This window comes from Pseudophryne corroboree, chromosome 1, assembly GCF_028390025.1.
Source record: "Pseudophryne corroboree isolate aPseCor3 chromosome 1, aPseCor3.hap2, whole genome shotgun sequence".
Classification (NCBI taxonomy): Eukaryota; Metazoa; Chordata; class Amphibia; order Anura; family Myobatrachidae; genus Pseudophryne; species Pseudophryne corroboree.
In genome coordinates this window covers 1,213,790,380-1,213,816,498 of record NC_086444.1, presented here as the reverse complement: position 1 = coordinate 1,213,816,498, position 26,119 = coordinate 1,213,790,380, and the positions used below count along the sequence as shown (strand labels likewise).

General features: G+C 41.5%; 1 long non-coding RNA gene across 1 annotated transcript in view; it reads right to left on the bottom strand.

Annotated features, from left to right (window-relative positions):
• Positions 1-20,192: 20,192 nt before the first annotated feature.
• The window catches only part of LOC135024083 (uncharacterized), a 67,692-nt gene continuing 61,765 nt past the window's right edge, over positions 20,193-26,119 (bottom strand). The window contains exon 3 of the long non-coding RNA XR_010220996.1: positions 20,193-21,188. This is a non-coding gene — a long non-coding RNA (uncharacterized LOC135024083). The remainder of the gene's footprint in view (positions 21,189-26,119) is intronic.

Here is a 26,119-nt window from a genome sequence, read left to right as displayed (position 1 = left end):
AAAATTTGCACCGAGGTCGCTGGATGGCTAAGCTAAGCGACACAAGTGGCCGACACAAACACCTGGCCCATCTAGGAGTGGCACTGCAGTGTCAGACAGGATGGCACTTCAAAAATATTGTCCCCAAACAGCACATGATGCAAAGAAAAAAAGAGGCGCACCAAGGTCGCTGTGTGACTAAGCTAAGCGACACAAGTTGCCGACACAAACACCTGGCCCATCTAGGAGTGGCACTGCAGTGTCAGACAGGATGGCACTTCAAAAAAATTGTCCCCAAACAGCTCATGATGCAAAGAAAAAAAGAGGCGCACCAAGGTCGCTGTGTGACTAAGCTATGTGACACAAGTGGCCGACACAAACACCTGGCCCATCTAGGAGTGGCACTGCAGTGTCAGACAGGATGGCACTTCAAAAATATTTTCCCCAAACAGCACATGATGCAAAGAAAAAAAGAGGCGCACCAAGGTCGCTGTGTGACTAAGCTAAGCGACACAAGTGGCCGACACAAACACCTGGCCCATCTAGGAGTGGCACTGCAGTGTCAGACAGGATGGCACTTCAAAAATATTTTCCCCAAACAGCACATGATGCAAAGAAAAAAAGAGGTGCACCAAGGTCGCTGTGTGACTAAGCTAAGCGACACAAGTGGCCGACACAAACACCTGGCCCATCTAGGAGTGGCACTGCAGTGTCAGACAGGATGGCACTTCAAAAAAATTGTCCCCAAACAGCACATGATGCAAAGAAAAATGAAAGAAAAAAGAGTTGCAAGATGGAATTGTCCTTGGGCCCTCCCACACACCCTTATGTTGTATAAACAGGACATGCACACTTTAACGAACCCATCATTTCAGCGACAGGGTCTGCCACACGACTGTGACTGAAATGACTGGTTGGTTTGGGCCCCCACCAAAAAAGAAGCAATCAATCTCTCCTTGCACAAACTGGCTCTACAGAGGCAAGATGTCCACCTCCTCCTCATCGTCCGATTCCTCACCCCTTTCACTGAGTACATCCCCCTCCTCACAGATTATTAATTCATCCCCACTGGAATCCACCATCTCAGGTCCCTGTGTACTTTCTGGAGGCAATTGCTGGTGAATGTCTCCACAGAGATATTGATTATAATTCATTTTGATGAACATCATCTTCTCCACATTTTCTGGAAGTAACCTTGTACGCCGATTGCTGACAAGGTGAGCGGCTGCACTAAACACTCTTTCGGAGTACACACTGGAGGGAGGGCAACTTAGGTAGAATAAAGCCAGTTTGTGCAAGGGCCTCCAAATTGCCTCTTTTTCCTGCCAGTATACGTACGGACTGTCTGACGTGCCTACTTGGATGCGGTCACTCATATAATCCTCCACCATTCTTTAAATGGTGAGAGAATCATATGAAGTGACAGTAGACGACATGTAAGCAATCGTTGGCAGGTCCTTAAGTCTGGACCAGATGTCAGCACTCGCTCCAGACTGCCCTGCATCACCGCCAGTGGGTGGGCTCGGAATTCTTAGCCTTTTCCTCGCACCCCCAGTTGCGGGAGAATGTGAAGGAGGAGATGTTGACTGGTCACGTTCCGCTTGACTTGACAATTTTCTCACCAGCAGGTCTTTGAACCTCTGCAGACTTGTGTCTGCCGGAAAGAGAGATACAACGTAGGTTTTAAATCTAGGATCGAGCACGGTGGTCAAAATGTAGTGCTCTGATTTCAACAGATTGACCACCCGTGAATCCTGGTTAAGCGAATTAAGGGCTCCATCCACAAGTCCCACATGCCTAGCGGAATCGCTCTGTTTTAGCTCCTCCTTCAATGTCTCCAGCTTCTTCTGCAAAAGCCTGATGAGGGGAATGACCTGACTCAGGCTGGCAGTGTCTGAACTGACTTCACGTGTGGCAAGTTAAAAGGGTTGCAGAACCATGCACAACGTTGAAATCATTCTCCACTGCGCTTGAGTAAGGTGCATTCCCCCTCATTTGCCTACATCGTGGGCAGATGTATAGGCTTGAATGGCCTTTTGCTGCTCCTCCATCCTCTGAAGCATATAGAGGGTTGAATTCCACCTCGTTACCACCTCTTGCTTCAGATGATGGCAGGGCAGGTTCAGGACTGTTTGGTGGTGCTCCAGTCTTCTGTACGCGGTGGCTGAATGCCGAAAGTGGCCCGCAATTCTTCGGGCCACCGACAGCATCTCTTGCACGCCCCTGTCGTTTTTTAAATAATTCTGCACCACCAAATTCAATGTATGTGCAAAACATGGGACGTGCTAGAATTTGCCCAGATGTAATGCCCGCACAATATTGCTGGCGTTGTCCGATGTCACTAATCCCCAGGAGAGTCCAAATGGGGTAAGCCATTCTGCGATGATCTTCCTCAGTTTCCGTAAGAGGTTGTCAGCTGTGTGCCTCTTCTGGAAAGCGGTGATACAAAGCGTAGCCTGCCTAGGAACGAGTTGGCGTTTGTGAGATGCTGCTACTGGTGCCGCCGCTGCTGTTCTTGCTGCGGGAGGCAATACATCTACCCAGTGGGCTGTCACAGTCATATAGTCCTGAGTCTGCCCTACTCCATTTGTCCACATGTCCGTGGTTAAGTGGACATTGGGTACAACTGCATTTTTTAGGACACTGGTGACTCTTTTTCTGAGGTCTGTGTACATTTTCGGTATCGCCTGCCTAGAGAAGTGGAACCTAGATGGTATTTGGTATCGGGGACACAGTACCTCAATCAAGTCTCTAGTTGCCTCTGAATTAACGGTGGATACCGGAACCACGTTTCTCACCGCCCAGGCTGCCAAGGCCTGAGTTATCTGCTTTGCAGCAGGATGACTGCTGTGATATTTCATCTTCCTCGCAAAGGACTGTTGGACCGTCAATTGCTTACTGGAAGTAGTACAAGTGGTCTTCCGACTTCCCCTCTGGGATGACGATCGACTACCAGCAACAACAACAGCAGCGCCAGCAGCAGTAGGCGTTACAATCAAGGATGCATCGGAGGAATCCCAGGCAGGAGAGGACTCCTCAGACTTGCCAGTAACATTGCCTGCAGGACTATTGGCTTTCCTGGGTAAGGAGGAAATTGACACTGAGGGAGTTGGAGGTGTGGTTTGCAGGAGCTTGGTTACAAGAGGAAGGGATTTAGTGGTCAGTGGACTGCTTCCGCTGTCATCCAAAGTTTTTGAACTTGTCACTGACTTATGATGAATGCGCTGCAGGTGACGAATAAGGGAGGATGTTCCTAGGTGGTTAACATCCTTACCCCTACTTATTACAGCTTGACAAAGGCAACACACGGCTTGACACCTGTTGTCCGCATTTGTGTTGAAATAATTCCACACCGAAGAGCTGATTTTTTTTGTATTTTGACCAGGCATGTCAATGGCCATATTTGTCCCACGGACAACAGGTGTCTCCCCGGGTGCCTGACTTAAACAAACCACCCCACCATCAGAATCCTCCTTGTCAATTTCCTCCCCAGCGCCAGCAACACTCATATCCTCATCCTGGTGTACTTCAACAGTGACATCTTCAATTTGACTATCAGGAACTGGACTGCAGGTGCTCCTTCCAGCACTTGCAGGGGGTGTGCAAATGGTGGAAGGTGCAAGCTTTTCCCGTCCAGTGTTGGGAAGGTCAGGCATCGCAACCGACACAATTGGACTCTCCTTGGGGATTTGTGATTTAGAAGAACGCACAGTTCTTTGCTGTGCTTTTGCCAGCTTAAGTCTTTTCATTTTTCTAGCGAGAGGATGAGTGCTTCCATCCTCATGTGAATCTGAACCACTAGCCATGAACATAGGCCAGGGCCTCAGCAGTTCCTTGCCACTCCGTGTCGTAAATGGCATATTGGCAAGTGTACGCTTCTCCTCAGATGCTTTCAATTTTGATTTTTGGGTCATTTTACTGAACTTTTGTTTTTTGTATTTTACATACTCTCTACTATGACATTGGGCATCGGCCTTGGCAGATGATGTTGATGGCATTTCATCGTCTCGGCCATGACTAGTGGCAGCAGCTTCAACACGAGGTGGAAGTGGATCTTTCCCTATTTTTACCTCCACATTTTTGTTCTCCATATTTTAATGTGTGGAATTATATGCCAGTATCAATAGCAATGGCCTACTACTATATATACTGCGCACAGCTAAAATGCACCACAGGTATAGAATGTAGATGGATAGTATACTTAATGACGACACAGAGGTAGGTACAGCAGTGGCCTTCCGTACCGTACTGCTATATATAGTATACTGGTGGTCACTGTGTCAGCAAACTGCAAAACTAAAATGCACCACAGGTATAGAATGTAGATGGATAGTATACTTAATGACGACACAGAGGTAGGTACAGCAGTGGCCTTCCGTACCATACTGCTATATATAGTATACCGGTGGTCTCTGTGTCAGCAAACTGCAAAACTAAAATGCACCACAGGTATAGAATGTAGATGGATATGGATAGTATACTTAATGACGACACAGAGGTAGGTACAGCAGTGGCCTTCCGTACCGTACTGCTATATATACTGGTGGTCACTGTGTCAGCAAAACTCTGCACTGTACTCCTCCTATATATTATACTGTTGGTCCCGACTTCCCAGTCCCCACAATAAAGCAGCACACTGAGCACAGATATGGAGTGTTTTTCAGGCAGACAACGTATAATGGTGGTCACTGTCAGCAAAACTCTGCACTGTACTCCTGCTATATAATACAGCTGCTCCTCAGTCCCCACAATTAAGCAGTGTGAGCACAGATATATGCAGCACACTGAGCACAGATATGGAGCATTTTTTTCAGGCAGAGAATGGATAACTGGTGGTCACTGATCAGCAAAACTCTGCACTGTACTCCTCCTATATTATACAGCTGCTCCCCAGTCCTCCCCACAATGAATTAAGCAATAATGCACAATCAAATTCAACAATAACGGAGAGGACGCCAGCCACGTCCTCTCCCTAACATTTCCAATGCACGAGTGAAAATGGCAGCGACGCGCGGCTGCTTATATAGAATCCGAATCTCGCGAGAATCCGACAGCGGGATGATGACGTTCGGGCGCGCTCGGGTTAACCGAGCCATACGGGAGAATCCGAGTATGCCTCGGACCCGTGTAAAATGGGTGAAGTTCGGGGGGGTTTGGTTTCCGAGAAACCGAACCCGCTCATCACTAATAAGAACCCACACAAAAAGCATTAACTAATAACAATAAATAATGCCAGCAGTACTCAGCCTTCCTGGGCCATTCCATAATAGCAAGAGGAAGTCTGAGTCACATGACCATGGCTTATATATTATTCCAAGACCAACCCCTAAACCCTTGATGGACAGCCCTATAATCCTATAGGAAAATACCCAAGAACACACTGATCTGCCTAGCAACTGCTTAGTCACAAACAACCAATCACAAAAAATTGGGCTCTTATATGGCTTCAGGCTTATGCAGCCTTCAGCTTATCTAAAAATTGCTTTCCATTGGATTATATAAATGGCATGCTTTCTGCAGTTTTCGAACAATTGAGGTGCATGCTATTATCATACATAAGTTTCACATACAGGGGGTCATTCCAATTTTATCGCTCGCTAGCTAATTTTTGCGGCACTGTGATCAGATAGTCGCTGCCTATAGGGGAGTGTATTTTAGCTTTGCAAGTGAGCGAACGCCTGTGCAGTTTCTGAGTAGGTCTGAACTTACTCAGCCCTTGCAATCACTTCAGCCTGTCTGGTCCCGGAATTAAAGTCAGACACCCGCCTTTCAAACGCTTGGACATGCCTGCATTTTTCCAAACACTCCAAGAAAATGGTCATCTGACACCCATAACTGCCTTCTTCCTGTCAATCTCCTTGCGATTGGCCATGCAAATGGATTCTTGGTTAAATCCATCGCTCAGCAGCGATCCGCATTGTACCTGTACGACGCGCCTGTGCATTGCGGTGCATACGCATGCGCAGTAGTGACCTGATTGCTGCACTGCGAAAAACAGCAGCATGCAAACAGTTCGAAATTACACCCCATTGTTCTGTATTAAATCACAACCCCAATGACACAGCTAAGGGGGTGATTCAAAGTGGATTGTAGATATACTAAATTTAGCACATCTACAATCAGGTACTCTGACATGCGGGGGGACGCCCAGCACAGGGCTAGCCCTCCCTGCATGTCAGGCCCTGCCCCCCCCATCCTCGCATGGGTGTGAAAGCATCGCACAGCAGCAATGTTTTCACACCCGCCAAGTAGCTCCCAACCTGAGCAGCCTAACTGTGCTGGCAGGCGAATACCCGCCGCATTATGGGTTGCAGCTGCTGCATGTAACATCATGCAGCCACCGCGGCCTGCCCCCGTTATGGTCCGGACAGCCCTGCGTTGTCCGGACCGTGCCCCTCCAATGGCGTTCTAATGCCGTTGGCATGCCCTCTCCTTCCCTGCATTGACTCTGCCTCTCAATCAGGCAGAGGCAGTTGCACCAGTGAGATGTTTTTGCATGTCACTGGGACTTACTAGGTGTGCACGCGTAGTATGCTCACTGTGCAAGCGCACTCCCCAAAGTGCTTCAGACTGCAGCGATCGGATCTAAATTAGGCCCTCAGTGAGCTCTTATACAAACAGAGAGAGTAAAAGAGGAGTAGGTGGAGATGTACTAAGCCTTGGGTGCTTATGTAATCACTTGCGAGAAGGAAGACTGAGTGGGAGTTCTGGTGAGTATACCTGTATATTTAAAGCGGCAATCATTGACAAAGAAAAACCAGTTTGGTTTTGTAATTAGAAAGTTTTGCTTGTAAATGATTGGCACTTTAAAAATTTGGGCATACTCACCAGAATTCCATCACAGCCTCTATCTCGAAAAGCAGTGCATAAGCCCTACGGAGAAAGATAAGGTGGAAACAGAAAAAGTACCAGACAATCAGCCCCTATATACAATGTTCTGAAAATGACAGTTTAGAACTAGTTCGATGATAGTTTATCTCTTTCACTTCACTTTCACGTTCCCTTTCCAAGGCTTTTGTACATCTGGCCTTTAATCTGAATAAATACATTTTGAAAATAATCAATATGCAAAAATTAACACCAAAGTTCTTGCAAGCTGGTGACACAGGATTATACTCGTATCAGATTTTACATCCTAATACTCTATATTATATACAGTATGTTACTTACCCTAGGCACACTGCTCTTCTCCAAAAATCTTTCACAGAACCTGTAACCCAGCTATTGGCTGTGAATATTCCACCTATAATGATATGTCCATTTTTTGAATATTTATTTTCAAATAAATAATAATTCATTGGAAAAATATCACATCCAGGTGCTGGTTTTTGCGCCTCACATGTGCAGGGTGTGATGCGGAGGACACACAACCAAATCATTTGGTGTAAGAAAATGAAATATAATATTGAATGGTGGAAATTTATTTTAAATGCTGTCCTCTTCTTTAACTCTCCCCACTGACAGCTGCATAATTGTAATTAAAAAAAAATTAAAAAGCAGGAAAGTCACAGTGAGCTACTGTGAGGTTGATTTACAGTCAATTTGTGTAACAAATGCATTTTGAGCAAATTCACCAGCACTGCACAGGTGCAAATTTTGCTTTTGTATTTACATTTAAACAGAGCCGGCCTTAGCTATAGGCAGGCTAGGCATTTGCCTAGGGCATCCAAGCATGTCTAGGGGCATCCAAGCATGTCCCTGCAGTATCTCATGCTGAGAGGGACAGTCCGCAAACTAACTGTTACTTTCCAAATGTATTCAATCAGTACTTGCATACACTGCTGTTTACATTTGTAAAAAAAAAATGCACACTGTGCCTTAAACTTCCTCTGACATGCTTGAATGCCCCTGACTTGTGAGACCTCAGACAGACAGCAGAAGCCAAGTAAATGCAATTCCTGGACCTGTGACATTTTCACTGACTATATAAGATTATTACTGGATGGCTTCTTATGATAACACATGTGTATTTTGGAAGACTGCTTCACAGAAACCTGACATCACCTATACTGCTTGTACACATAGGGGAGGGGGACCCTGTTATCCTGTGTCCCTTATCCCTGTGCAATTCCCAGGTGTCTGCAGGGACATAACATGGGCAGTGTTCTCCCCACACTTTATTTTCTAGTCAGTCCATGCCGTAAAATTCCCCTGCCACCCAGCACTGTAACGTGGTCAGTAAGTTGTGTTGTGCTTTTCTATATGAAACATCAGTGCAGCATGACTTTCGGACACATCAGACTGGAGGGCAGAGCATATCACTCTCACAGTATAAAGTAAAGGGCATGCAGTAACAGACACCAGCAAACACACTGAATAGTGAAGAGAATGGACAGTTTCTACATGTTTGATACTGGTCTTTTTGTATAACCAGCAAGTGTGGCAGTATCTGTGGCAGTATATGTGTATTATGGGCATTACTAATGTGGGGCATATGTGTAAGGTGCATTACTGTGTGGCATTATGTGTATTATGGGCATTACTTATGTGGGGCATATGTGTAAGGTGCATTACTGTGTGGAATTATATGTATTATGGTCATTACTGTGTGGCATTGTGCAGAGTTGAACTGGCCCACAGGGTAACCCCCCGGTGGGCCCCACTACCTGAGTGTTGCAGGTACAGATGCAGAACTAGCGGCGGAGCTAGGGGGCACCAGACAAAATTTTGCCTAGGGCATCAAATTGGCTAGGGCCGGCTCTGCATTTAAATATATTTTGTAGAGATGTGAATGACTCTGGTTTTGGTTCTTATTTCATCATCGTTTTGCAAAACCAACCTTAAATATTTTGGTTTCTTAATTTTGAATTTAAATTCAGAAACTTGGGTTTTGTATTTCCTGAAAATTGATAAAAATAGCTAAAACTTTTGCAATCCAAAATCCAAAATTGAATTCAAGCCCACACTCAACGTCCTCCTGTTTTAGTGAAAAACAGCTACAGGGAAGAAGTTGGTAATAACTGAAGATTCTTTACTTCATATACATCAATTCAGTAGTACTAGTGCTACACAAAATTACTTATTGGTGCATGTAGACATAAATGCAATTCAAAATATTCAGGATGTACAAAGCTGTGCTAATTGCCTTCTTACCGATCCATTGACATCTCCATGGTTAGAATCTTCCTCATCTACCAGCACTGCCATTCTGTCCTGTTGTTTTCTCTGCGGCAGTTGCCGATATGAACTAACTGATTCTGCACTGCCCCTCCTTTGCGGTCACTTAGGGCTCAGCATTGTGGATGCTGCACTCTCATAAGACACATTCCTGAACATGTGCAAGCTGTGGAAAGCTACACCTTCATTCTACACACTGGACTGTAAATGACCTAAATGTTTATTAGCAGGTGTTGAATAGTGCAAATATTTTGTATATCTAGCATAAATGTGTAACTGATAAAGTTAATGACAGGTGCTTTCTTATAGCATGGATGTTTTGTATGGGATGTAGTCGAGATCAGTACTAAATGCCGCCGGCCGGAATCCCGGCGGTCGAAATCCCGACGCCGGAATCCCGACCACACAATCCGGACAGGGGTGGCGAGCGGAACGCAGCCCCTTGCGGGCACGGTGCCTCGCTGCGCTCGGCACACTATTATATTCTCCCTCTATGGGTGTCGTGGACACCCACGGAGGGAGAATATGTCGGGATTGTGGCGGTCGGGAATGTGGCGGTCGGGATTCCGGCGTCGGTATTTCGACCGCCGGGATTCCGGCCGGCGGCATCTTGACCGCATTCCATGTAGTCAGCATCACGACAGTCAAAATGCCGATGGTCACAACTGTGTGGGTAATATGTATAAAGGGCACTACTGTATGGTGTAATGTGTATAGGGAGTGATACGTTGTGGTGTAATGTGATTAACAGACACTACTGTGTGACGTAACGTGAATAAAAAAACACAATTATGTTATGTATATTGAATAAGGTTGCAATACTGTAATTTGAGTTGGGGGTACTATTGTGTGGGCACGCTCCTTCCCAGCAAGACCTTTCCCCTTTTTTGAGGTGCGCACTGTCCCTATTTCACACATGTGGGCACCAATGCTCTTACTGGCAGCGGGCACCAGAATGTCTAGTTACGGTTCTGTGGATGAGGCTTGCTGTGGGTGAGGGGTGATAGGTGTTGCTGGCTGCTGCTGTGATCTGTGCTGCTGGGTGATGGATGCTGTTCTGTGCGAGGGTTGCTGGTTCTAAGGTGGAACTAGAGCCAGTACTATGGGGCACCATGCAAAATCATTCCTAGGGCATCAAAATGGTTAGGGCCGGCTCTGTCTCCAGTAAATAGTGTGCAGAAGGCATATAACCATACATATAAAATAGGCTTATCATACTGTCCCTTTAAGCCGGGACACTGATGAATTACACAGGTTCTGTGGCTGGCTGTCTTCAAGCCTGCATTTCACCTGGATTTAGTCAGCCACAGCACCTGTGTAATTCATGAGTGTCCCGGTATAAAGGGATAGTATGGTAAGCCTACATATAAAGTACAATACGAATAAGCAAAAAAAGGACAAAAAAGGTTGAGACGGATAATATATAAGACAAGATAAAACTGGCAAGTGCACGCACATATATTGGGCATAGGGTTACCACCTCATCCCTTTAATTCTGGACATATATTAATTACACAGGTCCTGTGGCTGGCTGACTTCAAGACTCCATTTCACCTGTAATTAATCAGCCACAGAACATGTGTAATTAGTATGTGTCCAGAATTGAAGGGATGAGGCAGTAACCCTAATTGGACACCTCATGTATGCCTCCCGGCTTGTTGTAGTGTATAATCTACATACAATGTCTCCTTTTTCCATTCGCTAGGTGATGCAGGGGTTAATACCTGTGCTGCAGATGGTACAATTTAACTAAGGTAGTAATTAAGTCATCTGTCAAGCACGGATATACTGAAAACCTGGACTGTAATGGAGGCATTTGGAGAACACTGCTTTACACTGCTAATTTAGTAAATAAGTAAATATTATAGCCTACCAATATCCTGTATTATTTAATTAAATTTGCCATACAATTGAAAGTAATATTACTTATGTTATCAAAGAAAAACATCAAATACATTTCTAGGAACTTCCAGAAAGAATCTCTAACCAATGTAACCAATCAGAAATTGTACTGTAGGTTTGGCATGTGCTGCATAGACAGCTACAATAATTGTATTCATACTGTATAGCACTAAAATACCCTGCACTGTAATATAAGAAGTAAACTCTATTCATAACAGGTCCTGAACCAATGAAGCTTACAATCTAAATGCACATAAACATAAGATGCAATGTTTCTGAGTACAGGTTGAGTATCCCTTATCCAAAATGCTTGGGACCAGAGGAATTTTGGATATCGGATTTTTCCGTATTTTGGAATAATTGCATACCATAGTGAGATATAATGGGGATGGGACCTAAATATAAGCACAGAATGCATTTATGTTTCATATACACCTTATACACACAGCCTGAAGGTCATTTTAGACAATATTTTTTATAACTTTGTGCATTAAACAAAGTGTGTCTACATTCACACAATTCATTTATGTTTCATATACACCTTATACACACAGCCTAAAGGTCATTTAATACAATATTTTTAATAACTTTGTGTATTAAACAAAGTTTGTGTACATTGAGCCATCAAAAAACAAAGGTTTCACTATCTCACTCTCACTCAAAAAAGTCCGTATTTCGGAATATTCCGTATTTTGGAATATTTGGATATGGGATACTCAACCTGTATAAGTAACCTAACACAGTTCTTCTTTAAAAAACACATATAAAGTTTGATTACTGCACTGATCAGATTTCAGCCCAGCGGCCCAACACTAACAGCCAGTAACACTAATCACCATCCTACTAATTACGCTGTTAAATGTTATGGAAACTTAAAAACACAAAGGAATGTCAGATTACTGGTAACTAATAAATATCAGCATAATATTGTGGCTTGCATTTGTGATTACGAATTAAGTAATATTTTATATTACATATTATAAGTCTAATGTTGGCTTTCTTAGAAAAAAATATTTGTTGTTATTCTTAAGTATTTTTAAAAATAAAGCAGTAAAACAGAGGCATTTTAACAGCAATTAGAAAGGAATTGACCACAATAACGTAATATTGGGACTAAACCACCTTGTTTCTTATAATTCATAGATGTAATGTAATTTACTGTAGAAATGTTTTTGCCTTCTGCTGTATAACAACAGTCTGTAGATATTTAGTCAAATCTTAACTGAAAGGGGCCAGTTACAAAGATATTCTGCTTGAGTCAAGAACACAGAGAGATGTGAGCGGTTATTTTATTGAGCAATACACAAAAATGTTTTTTTTTGTTTTTTTTTTAAATGTCCCCGTAATTTTAATTGCAGCATCTATTGTACTTACATCATGCAGATGACACTGGAGAAAATATTCCATCCATTCCTCTGAGAAAATAACTTTGTATATCGGGTGAATATTCCTTCAATAATGTTATCTTCTTCCTGACAATAATTAGATTTACCTGTATAATAGTTCACTACAAGGTGATGTCCGGGTGTAGAGTTCTGTGTCTCAGATTTGCAGAATGTCACAAACAGGACCAGCAACAAAAACAAAATAACTAAAAGATTTAGACCCATTGTTACAGAAAATCAGGTGTATACTATATTAGATGGTTTCTCCTCTCTCTCCAGTCCCAGAACTGACAGCTGCACAGGTGTTGTATGGAATATGCAGGGCACAGGGAGAAGTGGGGATATTGAGAGCCTTATATACATTGCAGATTACTCTTCTGTCATAGACTAATAAAAATACATCAGTCTATAGAACAATACTGCATTTAAAATAATAGCAAACTTTATTAGTAAAAAGAAAACAATTACAACACCACGGGTCACTATACATAGAAGCTGGTTTACGGTTTTTCATAGTACAGTACTGTATAATCAGATTTTCTCAGACGGGGTTTAAAGTGGAATTAAACTAAGTTAATACTTACCAATGGTTTTGGCCACTTACATCCTGGGTCAAAAAAGAAGCATAGGAGTGGTCACCCTACTATCCGCCATCCTGAGTTCAGAAGTCCTGTACACCAGGACAATCCCACAAGAGGCACCAGAAAACCCTATGAGAAACAGCAGGCATCTGCCCGGACTCCCATCCTAACCAGACAGAGATAGGTGCTACATACACTATATGCCTTATGCAGCACATAATTGTGAACCTGTTGAAATCTCACAATAGTAATGGTATTCATAGCAGAACTTAAAGGGGGTTATGTAATAGCCTGCGAGACAGGAAGTGCAAGACTCTATGTGAGTTCTCCAACTTTTTTACTGGGAGAACCGGGAGAACTTGCAAAAAGATTGACACTTCCTGCTTCTCGCAGGCTATTACATCTCCCACCCAAAAAAATGTTTCCCCACTTATCATTGATAAGGACATCCAAAACAGTCTCCCACTTCTATGGAAGAAGTGCTTCTAGTAGAAAATAAGAACTTTATAAAGAAATTATTAAGAACCTTAGAAAGAAATGAAACCAGTTTATTTGTGCTTATTCAAAGAAGTGTGTCCTGTAAAGGGGCAAGGGGTAATAATAATAAGTATAGTACCAATCTGGACAAGCACAGTCATATGCAAATTCAGGAGCATGAGTATTTTTTTATTTTTTATTTTATTTAAGAAACATGTTTGCCACCATGATGAGTCAGGGGAGGAACTGGTGCCTGTGTAGCCAGTGCATTGCACCCATGCTTGACAATATTAAGTGGCCCACAGCCAGTAGCTATATAATGAGTCAAGCTAACTTATCATTACTATGCCACCACACCACCACTTTGTGGGCCATGATGAAGAGGACATGGTCCCGGTGGAAAAGTGGAGTAGGGGCAGGGATGTCTAACCTCATCTCTACCCATATCCTCCTCTCTGGTTCTAATATGTCTGGGTGCTGATGGGGAGGTGACGCTGCTTATATGATGTCATGATCTTGGCAGGGCAGATAGGAGGAGCCATCCTGCCCCTGCCTGCTATCCCATTGTCCTGGCTTCCCCAGACTAAGCTAGCCATGCCAGCCCTGCTGCTTTGCTGTGGGCCCAGCCCTCGGAACCCAACAGTTTTAAACTTATGATTAAAAGTGGCAGGTCTAGTAATATACTGCCTGTCAAAGTTAATCACTTTCTCCCTGTAACCCAATCTATCTACCTGACACCCACTGTCTCTACCATCGCCCACTGCATGTCACTTTTACCTTCTCTAGTCACCTTCTGCTACATCCTGTCACCAACTACCTCTCCAAGACAACATCTACTCCCTGTCACCCTCTCTTTCTTCTTGTCACTCACTGCCTCACCCTTTCACCTACTGCCTCTCCCCATCACCTTCTCGCTGTCACACACTGCCTTTACCTGTCACCCTTTCTTGTCACACACTTCTTCTCAATCTCCCACTATCTATCCCCATCACCTCTCTCTCCTGTTAACACTCTCTCCTGTAACCTTTTACCCATCACCCACTCCCTTTCCTTGTCACCTTTATATCACCCACTGCCTCTCCATCTCCCACTATCTTTCCCCATTACCCAATGACTCACTCTCTGTCTCTCCCCTGTGTCACTGTCTCCCAATCACCTTTTCTCTCCTATCACCCTCTGCTTCTCCAAGGCACCACTCTCCCCATCATCAAATGTGGCATTTCCTCTGAGGCCACACCCTTGTTCTAAGGCCATGTTCTTATTGTGAGATCACCCCCCACTTTTCCAGGAGCAAATAACCCACCCTCATTCTTTGTCGTGGTGACCTCTCTGTCATTTTGTTCTGGATCTGCCCCTGTGCACAGCATGACAAAGTTGAAGGTATATGTAAAAAGCTGTAAAGTGTAGGACAAACACTTCACATAACTAATCAAAAGATTGATGTATACCATCATAAAATATCTGCCCTATAGATCACATTTACAGTAGCATCCAAATATTGGGGAGTGGGACCTTGGACTGCAAATGTTCATTACAAATATAATGAGAGGTGCTATCATGCTGACACTTGTAGTTCCAGAAAGAAAGAGAAAATCTAATGCCGATGCACAGTTTATAGTACCAAGTACTGCTAATCAGAATAATTATATAGCATAGAGACAACTGGCGGTTTTGCCATACTTTTTGGCCAAAAAATATAGACCCACCAATCAGCATCCAGTTGACCTCGTCTGATGGGCCTTAACACTAAATTTAAATCTGGGTCACAATCCCAACAAAGCCAACGTAGGCCAGTCGCCCCAGAGTAGCACAAAAGTGAGAAGTTAAGGTGTTCAAAAGTGTTAATAAGAAAGAAGCAAAAGTCATGTATTAAAGAGTGTTACATAGGTGGGGGGTATTAATTAAAATGCTAAAATCTGTTATACTAATAAAAAAGTAAATCAGAAGCCAGGAAAAGCCAGAAAAGGTGTCAAACACCCTAAGGAGATTGTCCACTGAAACATCCACATCAGCGAGCAACAGAAGGATGTCAGCAGCATTGAAAGTTATAGAGTTTATTTCTGAATATACACTGCTGCAACCACATTTGCATATTTTGCCATAGTAGTGTATTTGGTTATAGATTAATGTTAGTTAAAGCTCTTTTCCTGGTTTACAAGCATGCACCTGAATGTACGCGGACTGTTATGCCCACTTTGAGCATTTTTAGAAGCCAACATCTGTCATACTTGTCATGCCCTATTGTAGGTGAGGAATTTCCTACAGTGTATGGCGACCAATGTGAATGATTAAGCATCTCTGTATGTAACCACTTCTGTGACATGCATGTGACACTCATTATTATACTAACATGGATCATGAAACTGAATAACCACCTCCCAGTCACTGCCCAACAACTCCCAGCATATTTTCAGTTTATTTCTTATACTGTGCATCTCAACTGTAACTTCACCTTTGTAAGTACACACTGTGTAATTCATGCAACATATGAGTTTTTAGGGATGTTTGTGCATGAGCAGTAGCAAATAATCACTCAGGACCATAAACACTGGCATTGTTTGAGACTCATGCCCATAGTACTGTATCTACATTTACTGTGGCCCATAAACCACAAATATTAGAATAATATCTTACCAGATATGCCAAAAGCTCAATAGCCAATGAGAACAAATATACAGTAGGGCAAGTGGGCAGCCCTGATGTGTACTCCTATGTAACCTGAATATAACAAAAATATGGTCATTTACAATGACATGGGCAGATCTTGAAGAGCTTAGCATATGGACACATTGATTGAATCTCAGTCCCATGTTGAATTTTGCAATGACCTCCCAAAGATAAACGGTTTAACAGAAGCATAGCAAGCCCCCCCAAATGTCAACCAGACCTAATACAGAGATGAGATTAGAGAAGGGGTTATGGCAACTGGTAGGAGGAGTAGGAAACCATCCAGTGATGAAGGGTTTGATCATCACAGCAATGATGGCACTAACCCTCCACAGCATTATTTAATGGAGGAGGTATACACATTTCTAAAAGTGTAAGCAGAGCAGGGATAATAAAAGCAGACATAAAAAAACAAATTGCCCATGTGGGGGTAGGCACAATAAGATTGGGAGGGGGGTGATGGAGATACAAAGGGATAATGGAATCTCCAATTCAAAATAAGAGAGATAATATTTATACATAGTCAATCCAAAATATCAATAAGAAAATGAGGCACCTAATTTTGGGAAGCCAATATTGAAATAAAAAAGAGAAAAAAATAATGCATACTGTAAGCAAACAATAACAAAATTGACATGACCAAAATGATGAAGAACTAGATAAAAGTTGGCAAAAAATAAACCAATCCATGGATTAGAACATTTTGAGTATGTGCTCTCTGGACTCAAAATTGAGGTTTTCAATACATAAAACTCACTTTTCTAAAATCCAAGAACTTCATTGTCAGTTTGAGAAGAATGCCTATCAAAATATAAGAATTCGAATGCTTTTAACTTAAGAGAGAGGGAGAGGATCTTTTGGTCCAATGAATTAGAATTATTAATTTGGTTATAGTGAGTAGAATCACAATAATTGGTATAATGGATTTTCTCACAGTTCCCATAGGGTTCGGTTTGTCCTCATAAATGATATTAAACAGAAAATATGGTATTTAGGAATGGAAATGTATTTTCTTTTTTTCTTGCGTGAAAACAGCTTTATTAAATATGACATTGTTACTCCTCATATTGTATCTGTAAACCAGAAGCTATCTTGAATATTAAAGTCTAGGCATGTACTGTAGCGTTAAAATAAGAGATTTATACAATTATACCAATTGAGAAGTAATTGAGGAGTCACCAGGAGAGCAAAGGACACAGACAGGCACCAACTTTTTCTTTTCCTAGAGATAACATGCAGCATGATGCTAAAAATGTATATTGGAAGAGTTGGGTATGCGTTACCGCCGCTGGGGATCCCAAGTGGGAATAGACCCTGTTAGTTGGCATGCCAATTGTTGGAATTTAAAGTAGTGCAGAATTTAGCCATCATTAATGTGACTGTCGGTCTCCTGACCATCGGTCATATAACTACATCCCTACTGGAAGATGCTCCGGAAATACAGAATACATCTGTTCTGTCACTTTTATTACAGTAATTCAGTTGATGGATCATAACTCTACACTCCCAGCCTGCAAGATGTAGGAAGACATTTCTCATACATTATGTTGATAATTCTTATGATTGTTCTAAAACTTGTAGTTAGAATAAAGTCAAGGACCACACTTTGTGAAGTAAATCTAATAACGCACTATTAATATTCTTACTAAAATGATGTTTCTATCATCAGATGCATTGTGACAAGAACAGATGGGTCTCATTGCTGAAGCTCAAATCCATCCTGAATACTTCCCTCAGTTTATTTTAATTAATTCAGGAAGGTGGGGCCAATCAAGTATTATCAAGATGTCTATCTCAGAACTCAAGCACCTATGCATGTGGAGGGTTGTCATCGAGTAGCAGGAAGCTGGAGAAGTAGACCATGGGAGCACATGTATGTGAGGGGGGGGGGGGGCTCCAGAAATTCAAGTGAATGTAGGTTTTTAAAGCCTCCCTTGCACAGATGAAAAGTAGTCTTTTAAAAAAAATATATATTATCTATTGTGACAGAGAATCTGGACCTAGCATGGGGCTGGTGTAACTTTCAATGGTGTGAAAAATATTTGAATTTGAAGATGCATCAAGTGGTATTTCTGCATATACACTTTCAATTGCACTTGTGTCTGGGTGGGCAATTATGGACTTTTTTTTCATTTATGATGATTGGGACACTATGATGATTGGGACATCAACCACAGATGCTGGTGAGCAAGACCTGGCACCTCTGGTGTGTAAGCCCAGGCAGAGGACATATGTATTGTGGTGAGAATTACAATACCTGTGAGCATCAAGTATCACTTCATCCAGGCCTGCCATCAGGGGGGTGCTGTGGGCACAGCTGTCCCGAGCCCTGCCTCCTAACAGAGAGGAGAGGGCCCGGGCTACTCAGGCCTCTGTTCGCCTGTCGTTATGCTCCGCCCACTTTTCATGACAGCGTTCTGGCACTGTCACAGGAGGGTGAGAGGACGCTGCAAGCTTCTATTGTACATGTCCCTCCAAAAATGGCTGCCGCCTCAGAGGAGACATTTATTAAAAATACTATAGGAAGCTCCTCTAGTATCTTTAATAACTGTCTCCTCTTAGGTAGTGGCCATTTTGGAGGGACTTTTCAATAGAAGCTTGCAGCATACTCTCCCCCTCCTGTAACTATGCCAGATCTCGGTCATGAAAAGGGGGCAGAGCTACATGAAATCGAGGTGGTGGAGCTACACAAGACTAGGCTGCTACCACAACTGCAACAGCTGTGGTCAGCCTGTGATAGGTAAGTTGAGGGAGAGTGAGTGGGAGAGAGAAAGTGTGTGTGTGTGTGTGTGTGTGTGTGTGTGTGTGTATATATATATATATGTGTGTTTATATTTTATATAAAATATATATATATATATATACATTTATTTTTTTATTTTTTGTGTGTGGGGGGGCTGCCTATTTTGTGAGTCCCATGCCCCAGAATTTCTGATGGAAGCCCTGACTTCATCCATACTTCACAGGGAACTGGATGGGATCTGGGAGTTTGGTTGACTTTCCTGGGAGTGCTGGAGAACTATGCAAAATTCAGGCATCTCATAACCATTTTATGAGAATAATTCTGCATGATATTACTCTGCTAGTGTTGTAGAGCTCACAGAGCTACCTGTAGCTAAGAAGGTGATAGTACTGTAGTAAAGGTGCAATAGTTTTTTGGATGCAAATGGGAAAACAAAATGAGATTAGTAATGGTAATACACAGAGAAAATGGTGTAAGAAACAGAATAAATGTATTACTTAGACCTTTGTGAATCAACAGATTTAATAACTTTCATATTTTAATATGATGGTACAGTACATTAAGAAACACCAACACTATAATCATTCTCCTAATTCTACTAATGTAGTGTCCCTTGAGCATAGAGCTTACATAGTACTAGATCATAAGGATTAAATGAATATATCTGATTATACAGTATAACATGGTGCACATGTGATGTGTTACAGACAGTATCTCAAGTGCTTATGGGACTAGTGATTGTACTCAAATATATTTGATTTTTATCTACAGTAGCTAAGCACATCTGGTCTTGTTTTAAAATATAATAAAATAAATGAAGCACTACAACAAAAATAGAATTATAATGTAAAATGCATTAATATACTGTACTGTAAGTACTGTATATGATTAATTGTGACGTAGAGTGCTTTCTCTATTGAACATCTCTGTTTCTATAGTCACATTTCTGTTCTGGATTGGCTTAGATCATAGGTTCCCAAACTGTGTGCCGTGGCTCCCTGGGGTGCCTCGGGACACTTGCAGGGGTGCCCTAAGTTGGTGGTCCAGGACTAATTCAAATTATTCATGGTCAATATAATAGGCAAAACCAGTGCTGGTGGCTGCCATTCATAAAATATGTGGCCAAACAGAAGCAAATCTTGTCCCTCACCACACAACTGACTCTAAGGATGACATATAAACACAATCTACTTAATGTAATATTTCTTTCTAAATTTCTCAATAAGAAATTTTTGGCCTAGGGGTACTGTGAAAAAAATTCTGATATTCTAGGGCATAGGTTCTCAAACTCGGTCCTCAGGACCCCACACAGTGCATGTTTTGCAGGTAACCAAGTAGGTGCACAGGTGTATTAATTACTCACTGACACATTTTAAAAGGTCCACAGGTGGAGTTAATTATTTCACTTGCGATTCTGTGAGGAGACCTGCAAAACATGCACTGTGTGGGGTCCCGAGGACCGAGTTTGAGAACCAGTGTTCTAGGGTGCCGTGATTCAAAAAAGTTTGGAAACCACTGGCTTAGATGTACAGTATATATCTGATATAAATAGTAGATATCCACCTAGTGCAGACACATACACATATTTCCACCTCTCCAGCTGAACATAAATGGGCTATTTTCATGCTTGCCGTAATTCAAACTCTTCTGCTGACATATGTGCAAAAATGTGTTACTTCAGGATGTGATACTATTAAACATAAATTAAGCTAATTGTAAACATCTAAGCATCAAGTTCATTGTCTACAGATGTGTTTATCATAAAATAAGATATCAGATCATATTAAGAGGAATTGTGTTTTCCATGGAGAATGAGATCTTTTTTGTTCATTTCAGGTGTCATCAGTATATTGTAGCATTTAGGGAAAAATATGCAGCCTAATACCCCAATACATGAGGCTAATATAGCAAACACCTCTACAATGACCATTAGTTTCCCCTTACTGCTCAGATAGGCCGGTATAGCACAGATCCACACACTGCAGAACACCAGCATGCTGAATGTGATGTATGTGGCCTCATTATAGATATCAGGTAATGTCCTCACCATGAAAGCTAGAGCAAAGCTCACAGCTGCCAGGAATCCCATGTAACCCAACATGAAATAAAAGGCCAGCACGGAACCCTCATTACATTGGATGATGATAGTCCTAGGATATGTGTCCATGTTAAACTCTTGAAAAGGAGGAGAAACTGACAACCAGATGACACTATTCAGGACCTGGACAGATGAGCAGATCACCACTAAGGAATTTGGTAGTTTGACTCCCATCCATTTTCTCCAGTAGCTTCCAGGTCTTGTGGCCTTAAAAGCGATGCAAACCGTGATAGTCTTGGCTAGGATAGAAGACACAGCAACAGTAAATATGATTCCATAGCATATTTGGCGTAGCATGCAGGTTATGTCCACTGGGCAACCAAAGAAGAGAAATATACAGAGTAAACTCAACTTTAGAGAGATCAGGAGAATAAAGCTGAGGTTCTGGTTATTGGCTCTGACAATTTGGCTGTTGCGGAAGTAAATAAATATTCCAATAATGAGGACAATTATAGCAGAAAATAATAAAGCTGCAACAGAAAACACAATGGTTATCATGTCCACTTCATATGAAAGAAAATCTTGTACTTTGGCTATGCATTGGTTTTTAGCTTCGTTCGGCCTTTCAGTATTGCTGCATTTCATGCAATTTTCATTGTCTATAAAATAAAAAAAGTGAAAATATTTAAACAGTAATGATGCCCTCAAATATTTTCACCCTCAATGTCTTGTAGCTTTCATTTAATTCTCTTATATATTTTTACTATTCTCACTTCTCCTTTATTACTATGTTAAACTCCACCTCTCTTTACCTCTCTACATTTTAGTTAACAATCAGATTAAAGCCTTTTCTGTTAAATAATAAAAATTGCAGATTTATTTTAAACCTCATAGTGAGAATAACTAACACTTGTGATTATTTAATTAATAAAATGACTATAAACATTTGCTATTAGGACACATTGTTTATAGATATAATTTTATATTTGCTATTGTCTTAGCTTCTTCTACTTTACCTGTGCTCTTCTGTCTATGATACAGTATGATCTGTGAAGTAATAATAATAATAATAATAATAATAATAATAATATTTTTTTCTATATAGTGTTTTTCTTACATCAAACTTAAAGTCACTTTACAGCCATCAGAAAGATGGTACATTGGGGGTAATTCCAAGTTGATCGCAGCAGGAATTTTTTGGGCAGATATAACATGTGCAGAGAGAGTTAGATTTGGGTGGGTTATTTTGTTTCTGTGCAGGGTAAATACTGGCTGATTTATTTTTACACTGCAATTTAGATTGCAGATTGAACTCATCACACCCAAATCTAACTCTCTCTACACATGTTATGTCTGCCCCCCTGCAGTGCACATGGTTTTGCCCAACTGCTAAAAAAATTCCTGCTGCAATCAACTTGGAATTACCCCCATTGTACAAGGATTTGGCAATTACAGAAATTAGAAAACCACACTGAAATAATAAAAACAGAAACTTTACCTTCCATGCCTCCTGCCTCCAATGTGTCACATTAATGGTTAAGTGACTTTTCTTTAGTTTTATACTTTTTTATTATCCTTTGGCCAATCTTCAAAGCTAAGGATGCACCCTCAATAATAATTTCTGTTGTATTTTATCATAGATCATGTCTCCTAAAACATCCCTAACTAATCCAGTCTGCTTATTCCTCTGAAAACAAGCTAAAGATGGAAGCTTCCCATATTCTACAGTCAAAAACAGCATGCAGATGGCAATAGTTGACAATAAAAAACTGTCCAAATGCAGGGCTCAACATTGATAGAACTCAGAACTAAAAAGAATATCTGCAAAAAATTAATTTACATCAGTAGTAGCGAAATTGAGTGAAAAACTCTTAAAATAAAGATTTGTAGATAATCTCAAATCCAGCAATTTACAGGATCCTAAACAGCATGGATTCATTGGGGGGATATCATGTCAAATAAACCTTATTCACTTTTTTGACTGTGTGACTAAATTAATTTATAAAGGTTGAGCCATGGATATAGTTTATCTAGACTTTAATAAGGCTTTTGACACTGTCCCACATTGCAGATTGCTAAATAAATTCAAAAGCTTGGGATTGGATACTAAAATGGTTAAATGGATAATTTACATTAGCATATAAAAACAGTGCGCTAAAAGATGAACTCCAATAACCGTGTTATGGGATATAATATATAACATTTTAAATCTTTAAAATGCAATTCACAACCTGAAACATATGTATCTCTGTAGTGAATCCCCCCCAAAAAAAATTCTTGGTCGCAGTTTACGGTCATTGTATATCCATCAAGCAGCCATCCGTATCCGTGAGCTACAGTAGGCACACACAAGGACGTATACCACTGACTCTTCACCTGCATGGTCTGGCCTGGTATAGAGACATTATTTTCCTATTTTTCTTAACTTTTATACAGTCTTTTTTGGGCAAAGTTTTTTTATCGTGTAATCATTGTGGATGAATTAAACCATCGTATTAAAATATATCACGCTTGGAGTTAAATATATCTTTATACGCATACGGGAAATAAATAAGATGTGAGTGTCTCTTTATCTTATGAGCACAAGCAGATGATATTTTACTGATCTAAAGACACCTTTTTGTGCATGCAAGAGTGAAACCATGGCCCTCATTCCGAGTTGTTCGCTCGGTATTTTTCATCGCATCGCAGTGAAAATCCGCTTAGTACGCATGCGCAATGTTCGCACTGCGACTGCGCCAAGTAACTTTACTATGAAGAAAGTAATTTTACTCACGGCTTTTTCTTCGCTCCGGCGATCGTAATGTGATTGACAGGAAATGGGTGTTACTGGGCGGAAACACGGCGTTTCAGGGGCGTGTGGCTGAAAACGCTACCGTTTCCGGAAAAAACGCAGGAGTGGCCGGGGAAACGGTGGGAGTGCCTGGGCGAACGCTGGGTGTGTTTGTGACGTCAACCAGGAACGACAAGCACTGAACTGATCGCACAGGCAGAGTAAGTCTGGAGCTACTCTGAAACTGCTAAGTAGTTAGTAATCGCATTATTGCGAATACATCGGTCGCAATTTTAAGAAGCTAAGATTCACTCCCAGTAGGCGGCGGCTTAGCGTGTGTAACTCTGCTAAATTCGCCTTGCGACCGATCAACTCGGAATGAGGGCCCATATGTAAGTAGGAATACTTGTTTATGGATATCGGCGTGGTCGTATGGTGGAATCTTTCTGCTTATTGTGAATGGTCGATTGGAGGAAATATCCAATGAGAGTAATCTGCGATCAAGAAAAAATGTTTTTTGGATTCACTACAGAGACACATACGACTTAGGTTGTGAATTGCATTTTAAAGATTTAAATTTTATATATCATATCCCATAAAACGGTTATTGGAGTTCATCTTTTAGCGCAGTTTTTTTATATGCTGTTGTAAATTGTGTGAAACTAAAGGGATAGGTGTTGTCCTTTTATAATTAACCAGCTGCTGGGTAGGTGATCAAGGGAGCGCATGGTTAAAACAAAAAAAACAAAAATTGCTTGGTTAAATGTATAAGATTTTAGGATATAAAACAGAGAGTTGTGGTAAATGGAGTGCATTCACAGGAGGGAAATGTTACCAGTGGAGTACCCCACAGATCTGTACTTGTACCAGTGTTTTTTAATATCTTTGTTTATGACACTGTAAATGGCATTAAAGGAGAAAGAATGCCTTTTGGATGATGACTTAAAGGAATGCAACAGGGTAAACACACCAGGAGGGTTAAAACAAATGTTTGATTATCTAAGTAAACTAGAGAAATGGTCAAGAGCGTGGCAATTACAATTTAATGCCAAAAAAAGGTAAAATCCAAAGCTAAATATAGTATTAATAACAATAAACTGGTAACTACCGAGGACTAAAGGGATATAGAAGTCACTATTTGAGGTGACTTAAAGGCAGGTAAGCAATGTAACAAAGCAATGATGAAGGCATGTCAGATGCTTGATCACATAGGGAGAGGAATCAGCATCAGAAAGAAAGAAGTAATAATGCCACTGTATAGGTCATTGGTACAACCTCATCTAGAATACTGTGTTCAATTCTGGAGGCCATATCTTCAAAAGGATATTAATACATTAGAAACTGTACAAAGGAGGGCAACTAAAATGGTGCATGGCCTACATCACAAAACATACCCAGAAAGACTAGAAAATCTCAATATGTATACTTTGGAGCAGAGAAGGGAATGGGGGGACATGATAGAGACTTTCAAATATATGAAGAGTTTTAACAAAGTCCAGGAAGAAAAACATTCTTCAAAGGAAGAGAATTATTAGAACACAAGGACATGCACTGAGACTGGAGGGAGATAGGAGAAATTTGTGGAAAAATGACAGAAAGGGTAGTGGACAAGTGGAATAGCTTCCCATCAGAGGTGGGACAGGCTAAGACTGTAGAGCAATTAAACATTGCTCTACAAAGAAAAAAGGATCAAATAAGGGTTGAGGTAAAAATTTGGCGAAAAAGGGGCAGACTAGATGGCCAAGTGGTTATTTTCTGGTGTGAAATTTTATGTTTCTACAGTATGTTTCTATGATCTGACTATGGCCCTCATTCCGAGTTGATCGGTCGCAAGGCGATTTTAGCAGAGTTACACACGCTAAGCCGCCGCCTACTGGGAGTGAATCTTAGCTTCTTAAAATTGCGAACGATGTATTCGCAATATTGCGATAACAAACTACTTAGCAGTTTCAGAGTAGCTCCACACTTACTCGGCTTCTGCGATCAGTTCAGTGCTTGTCGTTCCGGGTTTGACGTCACAAACACACCCAGCGTTCGGCCAGACACTCCCCCGTTTCTACGGCCACTCCTGCGTTTTTCCCGGAAACGGTAGCGTTTTCATCCACACGCCCCTAAAACGCCGTGTTTCCGCCCAGTAACACCCATTTCCTGTCAATCACACTACGATCGCCGGTGCGAAGAAAAAGCCGTGAGTAAAAATACTATCTTCATTGTAAAATTACTTGGCGCAGTCGCAGTGCGAATATTGCGCATGCGTACTAAGCGGATTTTCACTGCGATGCGATGAAAAATACAGAGCGAACGACTCGAAATGAGGGCCAATGTTCCCAGCTTAGAGTGCAATGCAATGCTTTCAACCTTTTATGTGTGCTGCAAGAAAGGAGAGCAGGCAATCATGCCTAGGGACATTTCTTATTTAAAGTGGAAATGAAACAAAGCCATTGGTGATGAAAGATG